Source organism: Bison bison, unplaced genomic scaffold, assembly GCF_000754665.1.
Source record: "Bison bison bison isolate TAMUID 2011002044 unplaced genomic scaffold, Bison_UMD1.0 scf7180017864142, whole genome shotgun sequence".
Classification (NCBI taxonomy): domain Eukaryota; kingdom Metazoa; phylum Chordata; class Mammalia; order Artiodactyla; family Bovidae; genus Bison; species Bison bison.
This window is the reverse complement of record NW_011494714.1, coordinates 40,809-56,161: the sequence shown is the minus strand read 5'-3', so window position 1 is coordinate 56,161 and position 15,353 is coordinate 40,809. Positions and strand designations below refer to the sequence as shown.

The 15,353-nt window shown below is 39.8% G+C and overlaps 1 long non-coding RNA gene across 1 annotated transcript in view; it reads left to right on the top strand.

Annotated features, from left to right (window-relative positions):
- Positions 1-14,914, top strand: part of LOC104988755 — a 31,268-nt gene extending 16,354 nt beyond the window's left edge. The window contains exons 2-3 of the long non-coding RNA XR_825282.1: positions 8,467-8,508; positions 14,448-14,914. This is a non-coding gene — a long non-coding RNA (uncharacterized LOC104988755). The remainder of the gene's footprint in view (positions 1-8,466; positions 8,509-14,447) is intronic.
- Positions 14,915-15,353: the final 439 nt, after the last annotated feature.

The window sequence follows — 15,353 nt, the reverse complement described above, 5'->3', positions numbered from 1 at the left end:
TCTAACTGTTGCTTCCTGACCTGCATATAGGTTTCTCAAGAGGCAGGTCAGGTGGTCTGGTATTCCCATCTTTTTCAGAATTTTCCACAGTTTATTGTGATCCACACAGTCAAAGGCTTTGGCATAGTCAATAAAGCAGAAATAGATGTTTTTCTGGAACTCTCTTGCTTTTTCGATTAACATCTTGTTTAGTCTACCGTAAAATACTGGCCTATGGAGTGGCCTCATCTGAACCACTGGGAGAACTTTACAAACTTAGACTCCCAGAGATTCTGATTCAGTTCTAGACATCTGTGTTCTTTCAAAGCTTCCTAGGTCAACTGGAGGAGAAAAAAGGCTTTGAACTATTAACTGTATCCTTTTATAAATAAGGAAACAGGTTGTGGGGTGATTACGTGACTTGTCCAATAAGACCCAGTTAGTGACAACATCGGGACCAGAACTTAGAGACCCTTTTAGCACACCACTCTGTTATTTCCTTTTTGGCTGCCCAAGGCAGTTGCTTGGGCTAAGAAAGGAAAGCAACTTTCCATTCTGAGTAAATGATTCTTAAATGTGAAATAAAAGCCAGGTTCAGTGTGGTTTACTGGGGTGCCATTTCACCCAGAACATTTTCCTCTGCTGGAAGCAAGCCCAAAGAGGTCTAATGGGCATTTGTTTCCATCCTACTCTGGAAGGAAGTTGCATGGACAAGTGCACTGTAGAAATGGAAGTGGTTCACATCATAGTCCCCTGGGAGATAATTTCATACTTTAAAAGGTTTTTGTTCCTAGGTGTTTTTGACACCCAATGAAAATATCACTGGTTTCAATGTAATCAGCAATCTTAAAGTTGACATTGTAATCCTTTCATCTTAGAACTTAAAGCTTTCTTGTTTATTTTCATTTCAGGTGCCATAGCTCCTGGATTGGGTTGCCTTTATCTGGTGTCTTTAATTTTTGGTGGGACACTGAAACTTGGCAGGAAGTCAACTTCTCCCTCCTTACTGAGCTGTGCCAATTCAGAGAGTAGAACTATGATTTGGGTTTTTCCTTCTCTCTGGGTAATTCCTGCTTTACTATTTTTGGTTCTTTCTTTTTGAGAAGAAAATAGCTCTGTTAATGTTAAAGGAAAGTATATACTAGTCTCATTCCACATAAACAGGCCTGTTGTCCAGTTGAGGGAGTTTCTATGTGTTACAAGGGTTTTCTCCGCAGTATCTGCATTTCCAAACTGGATCATCTCCTCTGCACTTACAGTGAGCTATCTCAGCTGGATAACTTCTCCTTCCATTCTGAAGCTACACGGGCTACTCTGACCATTAGAGACTCCAGCCTCTGGTCACCCCCTGAAGGACATCTTGTGAGCCATCCTTGGGTTTCTCTGCTAGAGACAAATCTGTTCTTGCCCTGTGAATGCTGCCTCTGCTGCTGCTGCTGCTGCTGCTAAGTCGCTTCAGTCGTGTTCGACTCTGTGCGACCCCATAGACAGCAGCCCACCAGGCTCCCCCGTCCCTGGGATTCTCCAGGCAAGAACACTGGAGTGGGTTGCCATTTCCTTCTCCAATGCATGAAAGTGAAAAGCAAAAGTGAAGTCGCTCAGTCGTGTTTTAGCGACCCCATGGACTGCAGCCCACCAGGCTCCTCCGTCCATGGGATTTTCCAGGCAAGGGTACTGGAGTGGGGTGCCATTGCCTTCTCCCAAATGCTGCCTCTAGATAAAGAATAAACACAGAGACTTCTTCAAGTGAATTTTCTTTCTAAAGCAGCTTTTAAGCAAGTGACCTAAAATTAATTCTTGCTTAAGGACAGTGCAAACATTTTCAGGGCACTGACTTTCAGCAGGTGCCTTCATTATACCGTGGGCTTAGCTTGGACTAAGAATACATGGTTGAATGCCAGGCTCAGCTCCCCTCTGCATAGTCAGAGTCCTAGAAAGCTTCAAGCTTCCCATTCTTATAAAGGGAATAATGTTACCTGGACTGTTTAAAATGGGAGGAGATATGTAAAAGCACTTAGCAAGATGTACACCTTGAAACAAATATAAGGCAGTACTATTATCACCAAGAAATAATGTTCTACGTGTTATGTAGAATCATTGGCCTTATTCCCTGTTAGACTTTTTTTTTTTTTTTATGTTTTTAAATTTTTATTCCTTTATTTATCATGTGTTCCCCATCCTGAACCCTCCTCCCTCCTCCCTCCCCATACCATCCCTCTGGGTCGTCCCAGTGCACCAGCCCCAAGCATCCAGCATCGTGCATTGAACCTGGACTGGCATCTCGTTTCATACATGACATTTCACATGTTTCAATGCCATTCTCCCAAATCTTCCCACCCTCTCCCTCTCCCACAGAGTCCATAAGCCTGTTCTATACATCAGTGTCTCTTTTGCTGTCTCGTATACAGGGTTATCGTTACCATCTTTCTAAATTCCATATATATGCGTTAGTATACTGTATTGGTGTTTTTCCTTCTGGCTTACTTCACTCTGTATAATAGGCTCCAGTTTCATCCACCTCATTAGAACTGATTCAAATGTATTCTTTTTAATGGCTGAGTAATACTCCATTGTGTATATGTACCACAGCTTTCTTATCCATTCTTCTGCTGATGGGCATCTAGGTTGCTTCCATGTCCTGGCTATTATAAACAGTGCTGCGATGAACATTGGGGTACACATGTCTCTTTCCCTTCTGGTTTCCTCAGTGTGTATGCCCAGCAGTGGGATTGCTGGATCATAAGGCAGTTCTATTTCCAGTTTTTTAAGGAATCTCCACACTGTTCTCCATAGTGGCTGTACTAGTTTGCATTCCCACCAACAGTGTAAGATAAAATATGATGTTGCAGCTATGTGGGGGTTGGGAAAATTCTCCACTCGGACCTCCTCCTTGGAAGCAGGGTTTAGCCCTTGCTAGTCGTCACAGCATCAGGCCCTATTTTCCAGGAACTGCTCCCAGCCAAGGCTACATGTGGCAGGGGTTTTAAGACATGGAAACACAGCTCCTCTGAAGGGCGATTTTGCCTGAGGAGTCTCCATCAGTTTGCTACAACTTTCCTGGAAGTGCACAGGGTTTCATACCTCCCTCCCTTCTCTCTCTCTCCTTTGAAGAAGTATGAACTTATTGTAGTTTGCTTGTCCTCCCTGCCTCTTCTTCCCCACCCACCCCCTCATTATTCTCCACTGGTGTTGCCGGTTTTAATCCCGTAAAACAAACTTCTTGCCTCCCTTAATCTCAATTTACTGTGTGCTTCTTTGAGACTTGGACTAATGCAGACTGTGAATTCAACTTTCTATGACTGTTCCAGAGCATTCAGAGCTATTAGTGACAATTTTGGGAAGCTTCCTTGGAGTAGGTCAGTTCTCCGATTCTACTCATTTCTTGGGCACAAGACTGGTTCTCATACAAGTGTCCTGCTTTGGCCCCAGCACTCTTTGGACACTAACTGCCTATGTGGCACTGGTAGGGACAGACCACTTACTCTTTAACCTCTCCACAGCCTCCTCTTCAGCCTGCCACTTCTCTCTTTAGTCCCTCATTTACAAAAGCCCTCATTTTGCCTTTTTTCACACACAGTAGTCCCTAATTTCCTCTATTAGAATGAATGAGCTTGTAATGGAGTTAAAAAAAAAATCAGTGATTTAAAAGAACAATGGTTTATTTCTCTATTACCCTGTGTGTCTGCCATGGCTTGATAGGAGGGCTCTGCTTGTCACAGTCACTTAGAGGTCACAGGATAGCGCTGAAACAGGCTTCCTCTCAACATGTGCCACACCGATGATGGAGGCAGAGAAGAGCAGACTGTGGTACGAATACTTGCAATTACATGCTTTGTCCCGGAAGTGACGTAACTGATCTGTTTGCATTTCACTGGTCAAAGCAAGTCACGTGGCCCGTCCTAACTTCTTGGGGGCGACTTAAAGGGGAGCAAGTGAAATGCTTAACCCCACAGTTTCTCAGAAAAAATAGGTCTGAACGAACCCAAGTTTTTCGTTCGTGAACTCAATTGATGTCCCTGGAACCTTGGGAGAGTTAAATTCTCTGAACTGACAAAACTTTAAAGGAATGAAAGAAGTCCTTTCGGAAGCTGCCTGAGGAGAAGGGAAACACCGTCTTGATCAATCCTTGGGGACCTGCACTCTCAGAGATGGATGTAGAACGATTCTTTCTCTGGCCTTGGCTGAATGAGTCTGTTTACATAGCTTTTCTGACTCTTGCTTTTCCCTGTGGATGTGGAGAGGTTTCTAAGGGCCTCGGATTTAAAATGCCAAATACAGTGTGGATTGAATTTCAGTTCTCTTGGGTGAGTTGAGTAAAGGGTATTGCACATGGTACCTTAAGCAGATCAATTCAACAGAAAAATTAAGTCAGATGATTTTTTTTCATGTGTGCGACATAATGGTTAAGTGAACTACAATGTCCATTTTCCCAGTGGCAATTTTTAGAAAATGAAAGATATAGAATATATGTATAAAGTTAGGTAGAGTCCTTCTTTTTAAGAGGGTAAGGGAATGTGTAGTGCAAAGGAGTGAAGCATCAATGAGAGAACTTTTGAACAAATTAGCTTGAAACAGTATAAAATTCTATCTGCCTCAAAATAAGACTTTAGGTCCCAGAGTTCACTTTCTCTGAACTATTACTCTAGTGTAGCATTCTTGTTCCTCTAAGTTTTAAGAAATTCATTGAAAAAATCTTATTTGTAGTCATGAGTCAGAGCGCACAGTAGGGGATATGTTAGTATTTCAGCACAGCTGGCAGCATGTTGCTCTCTAAAATGGGCTAGTAGCCCTTTTCTTGGCCACTGCTCATAGAACAATAACCAAATGTTCTATAAGAGGAGAACCGAGTTAGACTTCTGTGCATGGTATAAAGCAGCATTTTTTTCTGCCGCCCCTCCCCCGCCCCCTTTTTAAAAAATATGTGTCCTTGCCAAATTTTATTATGGGATGATGAAGTCTTAACAGTTCTTATTCAACCTGAAATTATCAGGAAAAGACCTGTGTTTGCCTAAGGAGAGACAGGGAGGACTGGTTTCATTCTGTTAATAGTCTGTTGCTGCTACTGCTGCTGCTAAGTCGCTTCAGTCGTGTCCGACTCTGTGCGACCCCATAGATGGCAGCCCACTAGGCTCCATCTTCCCTGGGATTCTCCAGGCAAGAACACTGGAGTGGGTTGCCATTTCCTTCTCCATTTCATGAAAAGTGAAAGTGAAGTCGCTCAGTCGTGTCCAACTCTTAGCGACCCCATGGGCTACAGCCTACCAGGCTCTTCCGTCCGTGGGATTTTCCAGGCAAGAGTACTGGAGTGGGTTGCCATTGCCTTCTCTGCAATAGTCTGTAGGTATGAACAATTAGAAAACCTCTCTCAACAGCTATTTTTAGAAGTGCATTAGATCATCAGATAACAGCTTCTTAGGAGTCCTCTTGTTACATCTGAGTCTAGGGAGAGTTTGGATGAAGGTATGAACAGGTATTCACCCAGATCTGTTTGAGGATCAAAATTAGAGGGAGGTACTTGGTTCTAACATTATAAAAAGCACCCATTTTTTTTTTTTTGTAAATTTATTTATTTTAATTGGTGGCTAAATGCTTTACAATATTGTAGTGGTTTTTGCCTTACATTGATATGAATCAGCCATGGGTGAACATGTGTCCCTCATCCTGAACCCCCCTCCCACCTTACTCCCCATCCCATTCCTCAGGGTCATCCCAGTGCACCAGCCCTGAGTGCCCTGTGTCATGCATAAAACCTGGATTGGCAATCTATTTCACATATGGAAATATACATGTTTCAATGCTATCTTTCAAATCATCTCACCTTCGCCTTCTCCCACAGAGTCCAAAGGTCTGTTCTTTACATCTGTGTCTCTTTTGCTGTCTCGCATATAGGGTTATTGTTATCATCTTTCTAAATTCCATATATATGTGTTTATATACTGCATTGGTGTTTTTCTTTCTGACTTACCTTACTCTGTATAATAGTCTCCAGTTTCATCCACCTCATTAGAACTGATTCAAATGCATTCTTTCTAATAGCTGAGTAATATTCCATTGTGTATACGTACCATAGCTTTCTTATCTATTCATCTGCCAATGGACATCTAGGTTGCTTCCATGTCCTAGCTATTGTAAACAGTGCTGCGATGAACATTGGGGTACACCTGTCTCTTTCAATTCAAAAGCACCCATTTTAAAATCAAAATATCTATAATTAATTTATGAGTCCCTATTTGAAAAGTAAATGAAGGTTCCCCAGACTTTTCTTAGAGAGTAACTTCTTTATTGAGTGTGATTTTTAATCCTCTAAGAGAGGATCAGGGTATGGAGAAGGCATCTTCTCAGTCTAGTTTGTCTCAAGATGGGACTTGGTGACACTGTTAGGAATCATACGATGTAATCTGCCAAAATAAAGTGCTAGCCATCAGGCACAGAGGATACACCATAGTAACAGCTATAAATCATTAAATAGTTACTATATATAGTTCTACTATATAGAGGTACTTTACAGGCCTTATCTTGTTTAATTTACTGTCTAGTAACTGAGACCAGACATAGAAACCATCTGTGTGCACTTTAGGGTAGGAAGAATATGAAACAAGATAAAAAGAGAATAGCTTGTTATCACATGAGCCTGGAAGCTCAAATATAATTCCTCTGATATTAAAATCACCAATATGCCTATCTTTGTTTATGCTGATTTTTTTTTTTTTTTCCTGTATGGCTGGAAGCTATTTTCTAAGAGTCAGTATTCTTACAGGCCAGTAACAGAGTCCAAGTGATAAGCAATTCAGGTCCGTTTAGAGTTATGTATTAGTTAGAATTACTTCAGCAGCAAATAACAAAATACCCTACTAATAGTAGATGAACCTAAAAACGTTTAAGTGTTTCATTTACTAGGAAATCTAAGGGTAAGTGATCCCAGGGTTAGATGCTGTTATGTCGGCATCTCTACAGTTGTTTTGGCCTTTAAAATGTCACAAGGCATTTGCAGTAGCTTTGGCTTCCCAGGTGGCGCTAGTGGTGAAGAACCCTCCTGCCAATGCAGGAGACTTAAGAGACACAGGTTCGATCCCTGGGTTGGGAAGATCCCTAGAGGAGGAAGTGGCAACCCATTCCGGTATTCTTGCCTGGAGAATCCCATGGACAGAGGAGCCTGGTGGGCTATGATCCATGGGGTTGCAAAGAGTCGGATACAACTGAAGTGACTTAGCACATCATGTCCACATATAGTAACATCCAAAAGATAAGAAAAAGGTGACCAGAAAAGCGGGACTCTCTCCTTTTGCATCTTTCCTATTGGAAAGAAAATCTTGTCGAGATACCCAGGCTTCTTCCTACAACTCATCAGCCTTACAGCATCCTCCCCTTACTGACTCATTACTGTCAAAGGGATACAGATAGGATTGTTATGACTAGTTTAAACAAATCACGATTCATCCTCAGGGACTGGGTTCATTGCCTCCTTGAAAGGCAGGATAAAGGCCCTCCAAAGATGTTTATGTCCTAGACCCTGGAACCTTTAAATACGTTACCTTACATGGAAAAGGGGCTTTGCATAGGAGATTAAGTTAAAGATCTTGATATGGGGAGAGTAGCCTAGTTTATCTAGGGGGCCCAGTATAACCACAGAGGTCCTTCTGAAGTAGAGGCAGGAGGGCTGAAGTCAGAGAAGGAGATGATTGAAAAAGAAATTGCAGTGCTGTGGATCCACAAATCAAGGAATGCTGGCAACTTCTAGAAGTTAGAGAAGATGAGGAAATGGATTCTGCCCTGGAGTCTCCAGAGGATTGTTGACCCATTTAGAGCTCTGACCTCCAAATCATAGAAAAATAAATTCTTGTTGTTTTAAGCCACAAAATTTGTGGTAATTTTTTACAGTAGCAATAGGAAACCAATGTACCTCATAAAGAAAGTTGAGATTGCGTTATCAAGAATGAAGAGGGAATAGCTGTTGGTGGATAGCTAAAGAGGAAACAGCTGTTGGTGGATAGCTAAAAGGGTTTCCTATATTCTTGGAGAAGAATCTTGAGTCATTGCAAGGCACAGTCTAGTGTATACTGAATAAAGAAGAAGCCAGTAGGTACAGCTCATGGGTTGATGGGTTTGGAGTAGATGTTTGAATGGCAGCACTTGTGGGTCTAACCCATCTGACCTGAGCACAGTATGACTGAGTTGTGCTTGGGATCTAACAGTACTAGATTAAGTTGCCTGCAGAAAGGCAGATCTTTAGAGAATTGTCCAGGACAAAAGAACAAACTAGAACTGAGAAGGGGAATTAGATCTCTGTAAGAGGCAGCCTGAAAAATAAGTATGGACTGTTGGAAAAGATAAGGCAAGGGTTTTAGAAATTAATGAAGATTTTTAGTCAGGACCCAAGTAAGTCAGAGAACTCTCTCAACTACATCCTTTACTTAAGAAGATGCCTTGGACCTAGCATTCTTTGAGTCATTTGGTCTACTAATCCTAGGATGTGGCTTTTGTCTTCAGGTGGTCTAACATCTCATCTGATGAAGGAAGGAAAGAAGAAGGGTAAGCTTTCTTTATTTTTTTTAAATTGAAGCATACTTGATTTATAATGTGTTAATTTCTGCTGTACTGCAAAGTGATTCAGTTATACATACATATATGTATGTATATATGTTCTTTTTTATATTCTTTCATATAAAAGTTATATATATTTATATGTTATATATTATACATATAACTGAGTTATATATAGTTATTACTTTTTATATTTTTTTCTATTATGGTTTATCATAAGATATTGACTATAGTTCTCTGCTATGCAGCGGGACCTTGTTGTTTATCCATCCTATATATATTAGCTTGCAGCTGGTAACTGCAACCTCTGACTCCATCCTTCCCCCATTCCCCTCCCCCTTGGCAACTGCAAGTCTGTTCTCTATGTCTGTGAGTCTGCTTCTGTTTGTAGATAGGTTCGTTTGTGTCCTATTTTAGTGATATCTTATGGTATTTGTCTTTTTCTTTCTGGCTTATCTCACTTAGTATGATACTCTCTGATTGCATCTGTATTGCTGCAAATGGGATTATTTCATTATTTTTTATGACTGAGTAGTATTCCGTAGTATGTATGTGCCATGTCTTCTTGATCCATTCATCTGTTGATGGACATTTAGGTGGTTTCCATGTCTTGGCTGTTATCAATAATGCTGGTATGAACTTAGGAGTGCATGTATCTTTTTCAATTAGAATTTTGTCTGGATATATGCTCAGGAGTGGGATTGCTGGGTCATATGGTAATTCTATTGTTAGTTTTCTGAGGAACCTCCATACTGTTTTTCATAGTGATGCACCAACTTACATTCCCACCAGTAGTGTACGAGAGATCCCTCTTTTCCACATCCTCTCCAGCATTTGTTATTTGTAGAGTTTTTAATGATGGCTGTTCCGACTGGTGTGAGATGATACCTCATTGTAGTTTTGATTTGATTTTGATTTTCAGTTTTGATTTGTCTAGTCTTTTAAGCTTTATTCATTTTAAGGAGGCATTCCAGAAATTCCATATATCACTTCTGTTTAATTTTCATTGGACGGAACTTATTCACATGGTTGAATGAATGTACTATAAAGGAAATAGGGAAATGCCATTTTTTAGCTTTATGGTGAGCACCCAATTAAAATTAGAGTGCTTGTACAAACTTCCAGCTATAAAATAAATAAGTACTGGGAATGTAATTACAATATGATGACTTATAATTATCCTTGCTGTATGGTGTATTTGACAGTTGCTAATTGAATCAGTTCAATTCAGTTGCTCAGTCATGTCTGACTCTTTGTGACCCCTTGGACTGCAGCATGCCAGGATTCCCTGTCCATCACCAACTCCCAGAGCTTGCTTAAACTCATGTGCATCGAGTCGGTGATGCCATTCAACCATCTCATCCTCTGTTGTCCCCTTCTCCTCCTTCCTTCAATCTTTCCCAGCATCGGAGTCTTTTCAAATGAGTCAGTTCTTCGCATTAGGTGGCCAAAGTATTGGAGTTTCAGCTTCAGCATTAGTCCTTCCAATGAATATTCACAACTGATTTCCTTTAGGATGGACTCCTTGCAGTCCAAGGGACTCTCAAGAGACTTCTCCAACACCACAATTCAGAAGCATCAATTCTTCAGCACTCAGCTTTCTTTATGGTCCAACTCTTACATCCATACATGACTACTGGAAAAGCCATAGCTTTGACTAGATGGATCTTGTTGATAAAGTAATGTCTCTGCTTTTTAACATGCTGTCTATGTTGGTCATAGCTTTTCTTTCAAGGAGCAAGCATCTTTTAATTTCATGACTGCAGTCACCATCTGCAGTGATTTTGGAGCCTCCCAAAAATAAAGTCTGTCACTGTTTCCATTGTTTCCCCATCTATTTGCCATGAAGTGATGGGACCAGATGCCATGATCTTAGTTTTCTGAATGTTGAGTTTTAAGCCAGCTTTTTCACTCTCCTCTTTCACTTTCATCAAGAGGCTCTTTAGTTCTTTGCTTTCTGCCATAAGGGTGGTATCATCTGCATATCTGAGGTTATTGATATTTCTCCCAGTGATCTTGATTCCAGCTTGTGCTTTATCCAGTCTGGCATTTCTCATGATGTACTCCAATACTTTGGCCACCTCATGCGAAGAATTGACTCATTGGAAAAGACTCTGATGCTGGGAGGGATTGGGGGCAGGAGGAGAAGGGGACGACAGAGGATGAGATGGCTGGATGGCATCATCGACTCAATGCACATGAGTTTGAGTAAACTCCAGGAGTTGGTGATGGACAGGAAGCCTGGTGTGCTGCAGTCCATGGGGTTGCAAAGAGTTGGACACAACTGAGCGACTGAAATGAACCGAACTCTGCATATAAGTTATATAAGCAGGTTGACAATATACAGCCTTGACGTACTCCTTTCCCAATTTGGAGCCAGCCCTTTGTTCCATGTCCAGTTCTAAATATTGCTTCTTGACCTGCATACAGACTTCTCAGGAGGCAGGTAAGGTGGTCTGGTATTCCCATCTCTTGAAGAATTTTTCATTGTTTGTTGTGATCCACACAGTCAAAGGCTTTAGTGTAGTCAGTGAAGCTGAAGTAGATGTTTTTCTGGAATTCTCTTGCTTTTTCTATGATCCAACAAATGTTGGCAATTTGATCTCTGGTTCCTCTGCTTTTTCTAAATCCAGCTTGAATGTCTGGAAGTTCTCAGTTCACATACTGTTGAACCCAGCTTGGAGAATTTTGAGTTCTTGTATCACATACTGTTGAATAGATCCTAAAAACTCTCATCATAAGGAAAAGGATTGTAACTATATGAGACGATGGATGTTAACTAGACTTATTGTGGTAATCATTTCACAATATATGGATATCAACTTATGATGCTGTATACCATAAACTTAGTCAGTGTTAGATGTCAATTATATCTCAATAAAACAAAAAATTTAGAGTTTTTAAGAAAAAAAGGAGAATAGATGCTGAGTCAGAACTAACAGTCTCTGTCATGGGAAGTAAGTTCAGTACTCTATAATTGGGGCACTTCAGTTTTCTTGACAGCATGAACAGTAAAGCAAGATATCTGTTTTTTTATTTCCAAAAATAATTAATAAGGTATATCATATTTTCAAAGATATCTATTAGGGTTACCAATTAAATATGTTAAACTGAACACAGTCTTTTGCTGTCTTCCCAATCTCTATTAGAATGACACTGACTCAATTATAAAAGCAAGTGAGAATGAGGTACTTTCTGAAATCAGGAAGATTAAGGGAAAGGTTGTGCCCTGAATGGCGTGATCTCTTCCTATTATCTTTCTCTTTTTAGCACCACAAACGTTGGTAGTCAGATTATTACCTCTTATCTCCTCTTCCCATATCCCCACCCTCACCAGGCAGGAGATTGAAAGTCTTTCTGGGGAAAAGACTGGTTTGTGAAAATATATTAACTTGAAAATGCTTTAATCTAGCTATGCATAAAATTAAAAGAAAATAATAGGTTACAAGGTGTAAATGTATGTAGTAAGAAACATGGAGAAAGAAGAACTTGGTTGAAACAAAGTATTTCAGATTCAGAGTTATTTGTTTCAGATTAATGAAATATTGATAATTAAGGGATTCTTTATTCTGAGTGTATCAAGAATACAATGGACACAATTTTTGAGTCAGAGAGGCAAAGTTCTCTTTAAGTTTATCTTTTTAGTTTACACATATTTTGACTTCTTCCCCTTACATATTTAGTTACTAGGGGCAGAGAGTCTCCATGATACTTAACTTTTAAATACAGTAGTAGTTGTAATAGGAGCCTGGTAGGCTGCAGTCCATGGGGTCACTAAGAGTCAGACACGACTGAGCGACTTCACTTTCACTTTTTACTTTCATACATTGGAGAAGGAAATGGCAACCCACTCCAGTGTTCTTGCCTGGAGAATCCCAGGGACGGGGGAGCCTGGTGGGCTGCCGTCCATGGGGTCGCACAAAGTCGGACACGACTGAAGGGACTTAGCAGCAGCAGCAGCAGTTGTAATTTATAATCATGATGGTACATAGACAGTAGAAAATTCTATTTGCAAGAGAGAATGGTGTTTGTTCGCTTAAGTTGTAAACTTTATTCCTCATGGGGGCTTGAATTTTATGCACCTTTTTCTTATAAGTAGACCACTGATTAGAATCATGCTTGTCTTGCACAGTTAACTTTACCAACATAAAAAGCCATATAAATTCCCTAGGTATTTATTCCTTGTCATTGTGTAGGTAAAAAAATAGAGCAGAGTTTACAAGATATTAGTTTCTAAAACACAATTCAAAATCTCATTCTTGTACAGACTCAAGAGAAAAAAAAGATCTCTAAGCACTGATGCATAGTGATCCTCGGAGATGAAGGCAGCATTCTCTTCCCCATCAGGCAAACCCCGCCCATGCACACAGACCTTCCAACCACGCCTTTAAATTGCCCTACTCTTAAATATAAATGGAAATCCATGGGACATCCAGATATTTGAAGATGTCCTCCAACACCTAAGACAGAGAACAAAATAATCAAGGAGAAGCCTCTCAGAGGAAGCAGAGGCCATGCAGCAGCAGAAAACTTTAGATCAGAGAAGATATACTATCCATAATAAATTATTGAGATTTATATAAAGATGGAATATTCAGAAATAACAAAAGAACTTTTTTAGAAATTAAAAATAAAATAGCAAATAAATTTTAAAGGGTTGGAATTTAAAATTGAGGATACCATCAACTTTAAATTTTAAGTGGAGCAGAAAGATTCAGAGATAGATAGGAGAAGAGAAGATAAAACAAAATAAGATATCAACTCAGGAGTCCAACATCAGTCTAATAGATGCTAGACCAAGAGAGAACAAGAGAAAAATGGAAGGGGAGTAACTATCAGAGAAAGAATACAAGGCAGTTTTCTAGAACTGAAGGATAAAAGTTTTCAAATTTGAAGAGTTTACTGAGAACCCTGAAAAACAGCTGAAAAAAAGATCATATCAAAGCATATTATTGTGGAGTTTTATTTATTTTTTTAAAAAAATATTTATTTTTAATTGAAGGATAATTGCTTTACAGTATTGCATTGGTTTCTACCAAATATCAGCATGAGTCAGCCATAGGTTTACCCATGTCCCTTCCTGCTTGAGCATCCCTCCCTCTAGTGAAGTTTTAGATCACTAAGAATGAAGCTAAAGCTTTTGACTTCTTGACTTCAACACTGGAAATTAGATGAAAATGGAGTAATGTCTTCACGTTCAGAAGAAAAATGAATTTCATCCCCAAACTATTAATAAAGTATGAGTATAGAATAAAAACTGTTTTTAGACATTCAGTTTTTCAGAAACTTTACCTGTCACACACCCAAGGAGACTCAAGCACAAAGGGAAATCAAGGAAGATGCACAGAACTCAAAGCGGGAAGTGCCCAGGCCTCATGAACTGGAGAGCCACAAGCCTGCTTCATCTTTTTCTGTCCCTTTCTGGACCTCTGGTCTCTTATCTCTGCACATCTTCTCTGTGCTTTCCATATAGACCACTTCTCTGAGTCTTTCACTTTCTGCTCAGATCCTGACTTGATTGGGATTCTGACTTTGTTGATGCTGATAGGGAGAAAATGAAGAGAGGGAGGTTCTTGAATACCTCTGACTAATATGCAAAGACAATCATAGACTTAACTTCCAGAATGATTCAGCGAAGCTATAAATCATTAAAGACCACAGTGCTAGTATTACAACTTGAGGTGAGTGGCAGAGGTGAATAATTGTTCCCCAGTATCCACTCTCTTCTTTCTTATAATCAGACCCCCACTTTTTAACCTAGTTACATGACTGCCCAGGTAAGACATTCTCAGGCCTCTATTGGAACTAGATAGATGTAGCCATGTGACTAGTAAGTTTCAGTCAGGGGAATGTTAGGAGAAATCATGTGTCCTCTTTTAAGTAATGTTTTACCTTTCACTGCCTTTTTATCCCGTCCCACAAACCAGAGCATGAATGGAGCTTCAACCACGAAGACTTCACTCTGGGACAAGAGTCATCAAACTGTAACCTGTGGGTCAAATGTGGCCTGCCATCTGTTCTTGTGACTGAAGTTTTATTGGAACAATGCCATACCCACTCATTAACATATTGTCAATGGCTGCTTTCATGCTATAATGGCAGACTGAAAAGCTTACTGACTCCTGTTCTTGGTGATTATGAATCAACAGGAGAAAAGGAGACTGAATACCTGGATGACCCCCTGGAATGGAGTTTATTTTTTGCCTAGATTGTCTGCCTACCTCTGGACTATTACCGGAGAAAAATAAGTTTCTCTCATTTGAGTCACTGCATATCTGGGTCACTTTCTTATAGCAGCTTATTTAACTTGATATGCTACAAAATTTTTTTGTATTACTGAATTAAATTAACAAATCTAATTTCCTATAATGAACATATAATGAGTAAATTTAATGTTTCCATAACTGATAACTAAATTTAGCTTTTAGCAACAAGGTTAGGGTTGTCTGACAACATGGAGTCACTACCCTAATGTAGTTTAATATTTATATTCACAATTGTTTCAAAGTAAAAGTTTTCTAAATATTCTCTGGTTTTTACTCTTATTGAATAAGACCCAATGTCTGGTTCAGTCTTTTCTCTTCAAAGCAGCTGTCCACAAGGTCTAATTTCTTGCAGTTTTCCAATAAACTCCAAACATATCCTTTGGATTCAACTACAGTTTCTAGCCATGGCTGAATTTAAAAATATATGTCATAGTTTTCTGTTTCTAAAAGAGATAAAGGGTTTAATACTAAAGGAAATCAGAGGTCAGTTATGGAGAGCTTAAAAAGGTTGCCACAGGACAGAGTGAAGGGGAAAATAAATAAATTTCCTCTTCTATGTGGCCTGAG